General features: G+C 44.0%; 1 long non-coding RNA gene across 2 annotated transcripts; it reads right to left on the bottom strand.

The window, feature by feature from the left end:
• Positions 1-547: 547 nt before the first annotated feature.
• On the bottom strand, positions 548-4,360 carry LOC123127181 (uncharacterized). Of its 2 annotated transcripts, XR_006462164.1 has the most exons (5): positions 3,829-4,360; positions 3,030-3,341; positions 1,902-2,097; positions 1,094-1,150; positions 548-768 (listed from the first exon to the last, which is right to left on the bottom strand). It is a non-coding gene; the product is annotated as an uncharacterized lncRNA (long non-coding RNA). The 2 variants fall into 2 exon arrangements; XR_006462163.1 differs by having other exon boundaries at positions 1,902-3,341.
• Positions 4,361-9,104: the final 4,744 nt, after the last annotated feature.

Raw genomic sequence — 9,104 nt, 5'->3', positions numbered from 1 at the left:
TTGTGCACCACGACCAAGGCGAAGAGGAAAACGAGAGAATTACATGACTACAAGAAATATGTTAATACATGACAGTCCTTAGCCATCACAGATCAGCCAAAAACTGTCATGCGTGTCCATCCTTGACAGACTTGAGATCAATCATGTATTTCGCGTAAAAACTGTCATGCGTGTCCATCCTTGACAGACTTGAGATCAATCATGTATTTCGCGTCATAATTTGACATCATAGCTCCCATGACGGTTCTTGGCCGTCATGGAATTGCCTCCGGCCCGCCCAAGCCCAAACTAGGTCGTGACGGAATAGTTCGTCATGGACCAATGCCACGTGGCTACCTACGTGGACACTATTTTTCCTCACAGAAACCGTCATGGATCTAGGATCAATTTAAATTTGGTCACATCCATTTCATTCAGCCCAATTTTGATCAAATACGCCTTTAGCATAATGTGTTCCGTAAATCATAATGCCAATTTTGGACGAGGACAATATTTCCAAAGTACCATATGTTACACAAATCACTCAATATGCAACCATCTATAGGTATGTAGAACCTAGCAGTTTATAATATCCTCCATGAAATGATAATATACACCATATGTTGACAAAATCACTCAATTTGCAACCATCCATAGGATTAGGAACTGGTACAATCCAATTTACATCGACAAAACATATAACTACCAAGGTTGTCACTCGTGTTCTTGTCGTCAAAGCTCCTGATGGCAACTATATGGCATGGCGGATTCTGATGGACAGCAACATACCTACCATACTCACAACAACATTAGACATTTGTATATATGAATATATAGTAGGAGAAATGCCTACAGATGAGAATTACAAAGTATCTAGTATAAAACAACAATAAATTGACTGACTAATACATGTGCATAGCACACAAATAAACAGGTTTAAACCTCTGTATTCTTAGTGTAGGACTGCCACAATGTACAAGGATAGAAAAAGAAATGCCTAGGGAGAAAACTCTAAATAGAACATGTTGACACATTAATATAATAACAGAAATCATGTCTCCAAGACCTAGGGGGGAATCTAAACTGAATCAGATCTTGATAGAAGGCCACATACCACAGTGTAGCAGTTTGTCTCTACTTGGTACCCTGCAGTTTGTCTGTACTTGTTATCCTGCAGTGTACAAGATACAGAAGAAATTTAGAGAAAATTTAGGGTTAAAGATTCAGAGAGGAAGCGGTCACCAGAGAGAAGTGTGCCGAATGAAAGTCAAATGACTAACAAACACATCACAAAACTCAAGTACTATAGCAGCAGAAGTTGAGGCCATATAAACCCACTAACAAAATAATGCTCAACATTTCTAAAGAAAGGACAGTAGTATGATTTGTGTTTGTCCATATAGTAGGTTGTTGGTTTGAAAGGTCAAAGATAATGCTCAGCATTTCCTAATTGACATTTCAGATTAGACCTGGAAATTCTATACCTATATTCCGAAGGTAAAAGCTGAGTTTTTGCCAAGTTCATCTTCATATACTATTACTGTATTTACACCGCCAGTCAGCAATGAGGATTGGTTTTAAATTTCTCAGATTTGAGAAGTAACCCCTATTTACTAACATGTAGTTTCGGCGAACTACTCATTCTTGAAACAAGAGTTGGAGCTATCATGTTTACATGAACGCCTGATCCAATCAAAAAGTAAACAGGCCAGAAGGCCTACTCACAATGTTACCTGCCTGATACAATCAAACATTCAGTTCTGGGTGCAATATAGAGAAAAACAATATCGCAAAAAACTAGAAAAGCATGGAAGCATCATATATATTGTGTATCAACAATTTAAAAGCTACAAGTAAATGTGACACTAGAGTAAGGATTCCTTCTTATTACGAACAGGAAGAGCAAAGAGGTTGTAACTTACTCTGTCTCCACTAGATGATCACTTATTTCCATTTATCCTCCATCAACGAGAGCTCAAGGAATGTGACAACAAGGATCCTGTGCCTCTTCCATACTAACAACATTATTGGGACCATGAGGAACATCGTTCCCAGCATAACAATCACAACCACAGTGCTTGTTCATATAGCATGACATGCAAATAAGTATGGCATAATCTGCAGAATGCAGAGTGCATTATAAAGGTTGAGCTCCACTTGCTTTTAGAAGTTTACTAGTATGGTGCAATACACATATATGCAATGCAACTTCCAGATTTACCATGAGATTTAGGAAATAAAAAATTATTGGGATAGTAGATCCAGTAATAACTTCCAGACACAAATTTTAAACATGAGGACATACAAATGCAACACATTCTCTGGTTGCCTACCATTGCATGTACACGATTGCCAACAGCTGTAGTACCTACCTTATCCCTCTCATTTCAACAAGAGAACAACTTTTCTCAAGCCTAAAACAACATCAAATCGAGCTAATCGAGCCCAAACAGCACCAATACCCTAACTAACCATGGACCAGGATCAGGTTCATCTCAATGGCCAGGGTCACAGTGCAAGTCGGCCACCGCCGGCGTGCGGCAGAGGAGGTCGCCACCGACAACACAAACACACTCTTCACTGAACAAAAAATGTACACTTGTCCCAGCACATGAACCGAATTTTATCTATCAACCAAGCTTAAATGATCTAGTCTATGTCATAGCTAGTTTTCAAGTAATGGTTCTTTTCTTCCAAGCAACCCAGAAAACTGATTGGTAGAGTACAGAGTGGGTGGTGTTTTCTCATATAAAAATGTACAGAGCAGTAGAGAATAATCAGGAATGGTAGAAAGTAATTGGTATGCAGAGTAAATGTCAGTAATCAGCATTTTGTCAAAATAGACATGTAACTATAAAAACACCATTTGAGATTTTACATAGCATGCATCCACCGTGAACAAAACAAACAACTCTATCAAACTAGGAGGAACTAGGTGTTGCAGCAAGCAATAAATTAAGTAAAAAATGGAAACAAGCGCACACACACTAAGACGATACAAAAAGCACAACAAAGATATTTAAGGATCAACACTGCTATACACATGACACCTCCATGGCCGATGCTTGCATGATTCTGCCATGACAGCGCCAACAGCGAGGATGCACACAAAGGCGTTGTTGGGAGGGAACATCGTTCATAGGCCGTGCAACTACTGTCATGTGTGAGGCAACATCCTTCAAGGATAGGAACATCAGGACAAAGAAGGGTGCATAGTTGTTAGTGCTAGCTAATTATTTTGTACTACAGAATTAGTTTCGATTGACCTTTCGGTATTGTATCCTTTGTTCTTCACAAGGCTCTATTTTATAAACACCTTTTATGTCATCAACAACACCCTCGACTTCAGCTATCTCCTCCACCTACAAAATAATAATTAGAACTTTAGTCAAACTATTCCATGGAGAAAACAAATAAACTTCTGATTTAGTAGAAGCATCCACTATAGTTTCTCCTGCATAGGATTCCCTCCACAATTTATTCCAGATTTAAGCATCCCATCTTTTCAGTTTCATATATACTCTACATCATACTTTTATCCATCTCAATGATGTATCTGTAAACTAAATTGACACACATAAACACAGCACGACCTCAGAAACTATGTAAGCACCCCGCGTATATTTATTAGACGTACATGTTGATGAAGAAAGTATGTAAATATAAATCTCTACATTACAAAATATCAGTCGCATCAACATTTATGGAAAATATGAAACATAATACATCATCTTGCTATCTTTCCAAAACAATTATTCCCAGCCACAAAAGTTATTTCACTTCAAAGCACTATCCTGACATCCTAAATGGATAATTTTTCAATTAATGGAGAGTGAAAGGGGTTATCACCTTCACAGCGAGTGGTCTGGCGAGGTCACCTGTGGCGATGTGGATAAGGCCGAGGAGTGCAGAAGAAAACAGTGGCCACCCCCTCCTCTCCCAGCGCGAGATTGTGAAGAAGGGGGAGCGTCAGGGTAGCCGTCCTTGTCCTGGGCAGCGGGTAGGCTACAACTTCCATCTCGCCGTCCTCAACCACTTTCCTCATGACCACCGCGCCCATGACGACGAGCAGGGGGCTGCCCTTGACATAGATCTAGGAGCGCCGCTATGGCCGCCCCATCGCGGAACGGAGGAGGCTACACAGGGGGAGCCGGAGAGGGTGGGGGTGGTGACAGAGCGAGAGAGGGTGGGAGACAGAGGTGGAGCGGGAGATGGTTGGCGCGGCGGCGCTGGAGATCGGCAGCCGCGCATGGAGGGAGGCTGGACATGGACCTGAATCAGGAGGTGAGAGGGAGAGGAGTCAGCGACTCTGGGTGGAGGTGGATAGGGTTTTCGCGGTCGGGGGAGACGCGCGAGGCTGTGGCCAATAGGATCGTGGGCTGTGGAGTTAAATGGGTCGAAAAGATTTAACTCCGCGCGTCGACAACTTGAATGTTTTACCCCACGCGCACTTCTGTTTTGGACTTTGCCGCGTAGATGGCTTGAATGTTTTCTCCTTCGCGCGCTTTCCTTCAACCCATTTCGTAGTTTGGTGTCTTTGCCCTTAGCCCGGTGAATCATACTAGGCTTGATTCATGTTGGCCCCAAGTGTCAGTATGCTGCATAAGTATATTTCATCATTTAGTTTGGTTCCATCTAATTTGACTAGGATCCTTATATTTTTTTGAAGTTTTGCAAATTCAAATTACAATGTAACTCATATGACTATGCCACATTAGCAGGAGCAATTCGTGTTGTTACAGAGGGTGTATGAAGCGGGGGGGGGGGGGGGGGGGGGGGGGGGCGGAAGCTAGGCCCGGCTAGGCCCGGTTGGTCGATCAATGACGGTTTTCGTGACGGTACATCCACATCCGTCATTAAGGGGCTACCCTTTTTGGGCCCAGACACATCTTGCTGGTCGGTGACGGTTTCCATGACGGATTTACGGAACGTCACCAGGAATCCGTCACGGATTAACAGCTTTCTTGTAGTGCATATTTATTTATGGTGTAGATTCACTCATTTTGCTCGATATGTACTCATTTAGGGTGTAGTCTAGTCACTTGTTGAAATCTCTAGAAAGGCAAATAATGTACTCCTTTCCGATTTATAGGCCTATACTAGCAAGTAGTACTACAATAGTGGGCTCACATAGCAATTTTGTGTCATGTAAGAGCCTGGCTATATGGGTGCTCCAAGGCTTCGCACCACGCCCCACCCCTATACACAAGGACTGACATGCGAGCGTTCCCAACTACCACATTCGGGTTGCGCTTGGCTCTTCGCCTCTTCGAGAAGACGAACAATGATGTTACTACTACTACTTCTACAGTACCGAATCCACTCCTGCATGTCCGTCCACCGCGTGCGGGAGGGATAACTTGTTGTAGTATAAGCAAAAGCATGTCCTCGTCTGTGAGCCACCATGTGCATGGGCGAGGGAGAAGGCGTGTAGTAGTAAAATCAAGCTTCTCCTCGTTGTACGAGTTGACGTGACACATCATAGCACTGGCCCTACATGCTTGCCTCTAAACTTGGCTAAAAGACCCGTAGTGTACAATATATTTGCTACAACCTCTAAAATTTACCCCACCACAAATTAAAACATATTCCTATCTTGACCAGATCAGCATGCAAATTACAATCACCAGGATGATAGGTAGGGCCAGATGATTATTTTAATCAAAAAATGCTTCGAGATGGCCTCATAGCATGGAGCCGACCCCATTGATTTTAAGCTTAGAGGCAAGATACGCGCTATCCTAGACTACTCATGAAACTACCACACGAGTGTCCACTATGTTCAAATACGAATCAAATGATATTTTTTTAACATGCACTAACATTTTGTCAGTTAAATCTTTGGTCGAAATTTAGCACCAATTACAAAGGGGCCCAATAAATATTGTACTCTCACATTTTGTTTTGAGGATAGTCCCACATAGAAAATAAAAATAATAATGCATGTTGGGGCAGCCCACGTTTCTGATAATTTTAGCTGTGGGCTTGTTCACAAATTTTACGAGGCGGTGGTTGTTCATTTAATGGAGGGTCTTGTACCAGACTTGAACGATAAAAACGGCGACCTGACACGTATATATATATATATATATTATATATATATATATATATATATATATATAGGCCGGAGCCTCCGCGCTTCCTTGCTAGGGTTGCTCTATTCTCACTGTCATCCTCTCCAGATCTAAACAAGATAGCGGTGGTAACACTGTCTTTCTATCCTCACCGCTAGTTACAGATCTAGACGTATCCCCCTCCGCCGGTGAAGGGGGGAGGGGCAGCGTTTAGGACGTCGTCGATTGCGAGGGAGGAGACCCACTGTCGGCCGCACCGTTATCTCTGGCCGAGTGCCGACGCGGGAGGTCCTTCGATCCCTTCGTTGTTGCCCTAGTGTGGACGGATCCGGCCTCCCGCCGCCCACCCATTCCACATCCTGACGACCTTCAGGTATATCTTCCTTCGAAACCGCCCTAGCTCTACTTCCCAGTTCGCTATGTCGCTGCATGTGCATCATTTTCTACCTCTCAACCCTCTCAATCAGAGGGTCCAACGTCACCTATTTTTTTTCTATTGTTACAGGTAAAGCTACATCATGGAGTCGAATCTTGTACTTGGTTCAAACAAGAAATAAAGGGGGGGAGAAAAGGGGGTGAAAGTAGTATAGACTAGTCGTCCAACGGTCTCTTGGTCGAAAAGGGAAATATAGGGGAAACGATGTACATAGTGGTATGACCAGGACTAGATTTTCTATCCACACATAGGAGTAGGTGGCTAGAGTGAACAAAAATGGGACCAACCCAGCACTACTAGGGAAAACCTTATACACAGAATCTTAGCAGCAGCGCGGCACAGAAAGAGGCGCTACTGCTAATTAGTAGTAGCGAGGATAAGGAAACCATGCTACTGACGTAAATTTAGCAGTAGCGCGTGTTGTTGAAACCGCGCTGCTACAAAAATCCATCGACAGTACCCACCAACCTAAGTTTAACACCAGCGCGGTGTCACGATGCGCGCTACTGCTAATGAAGTAGTGGTAGCGTGCTTTTTAGTCACGTCGCTGCTGCTATTTTTTAAATTGTCCACACGGTTGGCCCGTTTAGCAGTAGTGCATGTTCGGAAAGCGCGCTGCTGCTACATCCTTAGCAGTAGCGTGCTTTGCCACCCGCGCTACTACTAAGGTGCACTATACCCCACCACCTTTCCCCACCCATCCTCCCCACCCCATCTCCTCTCCTCCATTTCCCCTACCTCCCACATCCTCCCTCTCTCACTCTTCTTCTTCCTCAAGACTTATCCCCCCATTACTCTCCCTCTTCTACCTACCTTTCTCTCTCTTCATTACTCCTAGCTAACTACAAACCTCCATTAATGCATCTCCTTTATCATTTTCCTTCCGCCTCCACTAGTTGAAGTTGTCTCCTCCCAAATTAGCTAGCTAGGTAGATGTAGCATTTACATAAGTGACCTATTTGCCTCATATTAGATATATCTTTATCAAGAAGAGCTTTGTGCACATTTGATCTCCCTAGCTACATCATCATCTCCACCGTGCATGTGCTCGATCTCGAGATAGCTTGGTGTTTAAAACTTCATGCTTTTGCAAAATACAATTTGTGTATGTGTGTGTGATATGATAATTGGGAAATATGATGGAAATTGTGTGTGTGGCATGAGTTTACACCAAATTGTGCTTTTGAGCTGCCTATGTTTCGCCAAAATGTCAATTTATTTCTGTTTTGGCGAATTCCGGGCAAACTCATGACGATGGTCAGTGGAACGATGGTGGATAGGTGGTTGCGGTCAGCGGTGCAGGACATGAAAGAAAATAACCGGATAGAGGTTTTATGTCCATGTTGAAAATGCAACGGAATAGTTTGGCTGGACCCCTATGACGATGGTCGTGTCAAAGTGCACATGCTCATGACTCATTTCATGGATGGCTATACTCAATGGATAATTGAAGATGAGGAAGATGATGTTGAGGACGCCGACGGGGCAGGCAATGACGACATAGGGCAAGACAAAGAGATGGTCCATAATGGCGGTGGAGAAGAGGCCGGACATGGCGGCGGCAAAGGGGCAGGACATGGCGGAGGAGAAGGGGCCGGACATGGCGGCGGAGAGAATGATGTGGACTCCACACAGCAGAGTTTGTCGGTACTAAGTTCAATCATGCGTGACCCTCATGTTCAAGCACTGCTTCACAAGGAGACGAGTACTGAGAGAGCTGCTTCTAGAGAGGAGGCTAAGCTGGAGCAACTGGTGGTATACTCGAACACTCCATTGTATGATGGTTGCAATCCTGAGGTGACCCGCTTGAGTTTCACGCTACAACTCCTGAAGGCGAAGGCTAAAAACAAATGGACCGACACTAGCCTCGATGAGCATCTCAAGTACCTAAAGGATGTTCTTCCCGCGGTGAATCTATGTCCTACTAGTGTTGATGAGGCCAAGAAGATCGTGTGCCCTCTTGATCTGCCGCACGTTAGATACCATGTGTGCATCAACGATTGCATAATTTATCGGAAGGAGTACACGGAAAAAAACAAGCTGTCAGGTGTGCAATGCTTCTCGATACAAGAAGGCCGGGAAGAAATGTCCCCAGAAAGTTGTATGGTACTTACCGATCACTCTCCGTCTCCAGCAGTATTTTGTAGATCCCAAGGAAGCAAAGCTAATGCGCTGGCACGTGGAGAGGAAGAAGCCCGACGATGGAGATGATCCGAAGCTGAGACATGTGAAGGATGGAAGCCAGTGCAGAGCGTTGAACAACTTCTATCGGTATTTCAGATGTGATGCAAGGAACATCGTGCTCGGCGCGTGTACCGATGGCATGAATCCGTATGTCAACAAGAACACCAACCATAGCACATGGCCCGTGTTTTTATGGATATACAACCTCCCCCCTGGTTGTGCATGAAGTCGAAGTACATTCACATAAGCATGCTTATTCAAGGGCCAAAACAACCAGGAAATAATATTAATTTGTATCTGGGTGAGGGAGTCCTTGATTAGGGGGTCTCCGGACAGCCGGACTATATCCTTTGGCCGGACTGTTGGATTATGAAGATACAAGATTCAAGACTTCATCCCGCGTCCGGATAGGACTCTACTTGGCATGGAAG

The sequence above is a fragment of the Triticum aestivum genome, chromosome 6A (genome assembly GCF_018294505.1).
Source record: "Triticum aestivum cultivar Chinese Spring chromosome 6A, IWGSC CS RefSeq v2.1, whole genome shotgun sequence".
NCBI classification, from domain to species: domain Eukaryota; kingdom Viridiplantae; phylum Streptophyta; class Magnoliopsida; order Poales; family Poaceae; genus Triticum; species Triticum aestivum.
Note: the sequence above shows the minus strand (reverse complement) of the source record. Positions and strands in the feature narration are given on the sequence as shown.